Source organism: Schistosoma mansoni (assembly GCF_000237925.1).
Source record: "Schistosoma mansoni, WGS project CABG00000000 data, chromosome 1 unplaced supercontig 0122, strain Puerto Rico, whole genome shotgun sequence".
Classification (NCBI taxonomy): Eukaryota; Metazoa; Platyhelminthes; class Trematoda; order Strigeidida; family Schistosomatidae; genus Schistosoma; species Schistosoma mansoni.
The window spans coordinates 741,169-744,798 of NW_017385992.1; positions in this window are offsets into that span (position 1 = coordinate 741,169).

Sequence of the window (3,630 nt, forward strand, 5' to 3'; positions counted from 1 at the left end):
GTTAAATTATGGACCAGGCTTGAATTGAGAGTAGTCAGTCGATCACTTGATTTGATCCTTTAAATGTTATTAGGATTTTGAATAAGAATAACTATTGGCATACACTACATAATTGATAATTCATAATAATCCACTTAATAATTACTAAATATTTAAAGATGGAAATTTTGAATTTTCTCATCTACTTACTTAGTATCTGATTGTATGCCAACGACATTCGTTTCAAAGTACTCACCTAGCTGAAGGCGCTCGGTTATGCATCCGCACTGGTTTGATCACTGCTATTCATTAGAACTCTGAGATTAACTGCCACACAATGTTACTCACTATTAGGGCACATCATGATCGATATTCTATCGGTTTTCTTTCTTTTCAAACGGTAATAAAATTTATTACTCGCAATTTAATTCATTCATCAATGAAGAGTACAAATTGTCACGGATTTTCACTAGGTGAGTACAATTTACGGTAGAAGATAAACCATATAAAACTTCGGCACCTTCAGTGCATTTGAAGTTGTTGAGGCACTCATAGTTGACAGATTAGCTTAACATTCATCCAGGATTTCTTACTCACTGGGAAATTCGTTTGCATTCTGCTGCAAATTTAAGACGACTTGAAGCGTCATGTGATGTTTTAGTTTATTCAATCTATTGTACAATCAGATAACGTCAATCCAATCACGATATCCAAATTCAATCAATATTCAACATAAACAAACATTTGATGAACAATCAAGTGCATTTATCCAGAATATCGGGTAACGATACACGGAAAATTATGTTGAGTTCAGTTTGCTTAAAATTTAATTCATGGAGAACAGTGTGAAATTGGTAAACTGAAGCCGGTTTAACTGGAAATCACAGCGATATAAGTCAACACAAAGAAGACAAAGTGAAACCTCATCACTCTGAAAAATAAGACATGAAACGATGGTGTGATATCCCACTGTGTGTATCAATTCAAATATGTTTGTGACTGCAGTCCCACATACACAAGGTGAAGTACATCTGACTTCTGTGCTTCAGCTGTTATATTGTCAGGTACTGTTTCTCTCGCATTCATGATATATCTGATGGCCATCTTCAGTTCTTCGATCGTCGGTGGAGAGGATTTATGTGTGCTGCTTCGATGTCCGGTGGATTCGATGGAGCTGATCCATTCATTAGTTCATTGAAGTATTATACCTATCTCATCCTCTGTTATTAACTCGCTGTGATTATCTTTTTTCTCTAACCCTGACTGGTCTCTCCAGTTCACTATATTTCTCTGCTTGTTCTTTCGTTGAAACGTAAATTTGTTTCATATTTCCTTCCTCTGCAACGTTTTCCGAAGTCGTCGCCATTCCTTCCATGTATTTCTACTTGTCCGCTGTAATGCGGTTTTCGAAATTTTTCGTTGGTACAAATATGATTTATCGGGTTCTCTGTGGTGTGATTCGGCGAGATTCTTGTAGCTCCGACTTTGGCATTTAGATCTATCAGGATAGTGAGGTCCTTTCTTGAGCACTTAGCTTGGATTGATTATGGCTTCTAACAGAAGTGACCTTTGCTGTCATTTGTGGATTCACAACATTGCGTAACATTCATTGTGATCCCCTTCTTTATTGTTTTCAATGATGCTTTGATAATTTCGGAGCCATAAGATTTCCATCCTAGAAATGCATTTTGTTTACTCTGGACAGCATTAGAGCAACTCTCTTCGTGATCAGAGTGCAGCAGCATGTTTTCCGTATATAGCCATTGCTTTTCAGCTTGCGTATAACTACATTGAGTATCTAAACAGAGACAACCTCTATTTGCAATGTGCTATAACGTTGAAGCACTTCAATTGAACTAAAGTGACTAAAAACAGGTTCAGTGTCGACTTCAGACTGTGTGTGGCTCGTAAATCTGGAATTCCATGTGCAACGCTGAAATCCTATGTCACGTGAACTATTCTCGCATGTAGCCATCAAATAATCATTCAAACCGTAAGCTCTTGTGTAATGCTGATAAATAAAAAAAACTTCTAGTTAACAAGTGAAAGCTTTGAAAGAAGCCCTTGACCGTATTAAACAAATATCAACAATAAAATCATGGAAGGAATCATAATCAGATCACTACATCAAAATGAACACTCACACCGGACTCATAGTTGACTGCAATGATCAAAAAATCACTTATGCTTAATGCCATGTAGTAACGAGTTAAATTTGTATAACTCATGTGATATTATGCATCTTGAATTATATGAAAGCGATAACGCGAATATTGAAAACAGTGTTTAATATTTTATAATAAGGATAGCATCAGCTATCATGATAACAATCAAAAACATGTATAAAGTATCATGAAATAACTGTTCAAATTATGAAGAAGACAAATGAAACTCTAAAGTTTTCTATTGAAAAGCAGAATTCAGACTATTCTCTCAGAGTTTTCAAAGCAATTTATAAGACTTTTTCAGTGGATCATTCATCACTTCTCTTTCATATAAGCAAACAAATTCAAAATCTACAACCGACTCATATAAAAAATAGAGAGGCGACCAAAGAAAATACAACGAACAAATACAAATCTGATATGTCTTGCTCATCTTCTTCCGTTACCCCTATATTCATATTCTGTAGAAAAACAAAGAATTAGCAGGTGTCACTAGACATCAAATACTTACCAAGTGTTCATATCTTTCTTCCGTAGTTTTCATGAGGTTTTCACTAACCTCCACCTCAGCGATCCCCAATGTTGTTTCACTGTGTTTCATTGTTGTTGAACTATTCAAATCGTTGACATCCGGGTTCTTCTAAATAATTCAATCAGAAGCATTGATTACTAAACAACAAATATCATTCCTTTAATTCTTTATTCATTACAAATCATTGTCAGTAAAGATGACACAAGAGATTCTCATACATACTTGTAGAATTCGAATTCGTCAAATCATTCAGGATATCTATTGGCCATTTGACAATCAGTGTGCTCAGTAAGCACGATCCTACACCTAGTTGACGACCACTTTGTGTGATGAAATATGTGTTTTGGATGTCACATTCAATCACAATTCGTATATAATGCAAAAGAATTATAAGGTGCAGCTTCATTGAAGCAATCTATTGAGGTTACATATTTTTCTACAGAGTATCATAAATCATTGTTCCGGGATTCAACAATGGTAGTCTACATAGTTTCACTAATTCTTCTAATGTGATACACAACTTTTAACTGTTTACGCTTCTTCACTTAAACTGATTTCATCGGTATTCACATTGATTACTATTTCGGTAGTCATTTGTTGAAGAAAAACAAAGAATTAGCAGATGTCACTTAATATCAAATATTTACCAAGTGTTCATATCTTTCTTCCGTAGTTTTCATGAGGTTTTCACTAACCTCAACCTCAGCTTCATTGACGCAATCTATTGAGGTTACATATTTTTCTACAGAGTATCTTAAATCATTGTTCCGGGATTCAACAATGGTAGTCTACATAGTTTCACTAATTCTTCTAATGTGATACACAACTTTTAACTGTTCATGCTTCTTCTCTTTGACTCGTTTCATGTGTATAATATGACAGTTTACATAACTTAACGTTTTCATTTAGAATTTTTTAAACTATTTCTCATTCACTTAGTTGTATAAATAATAC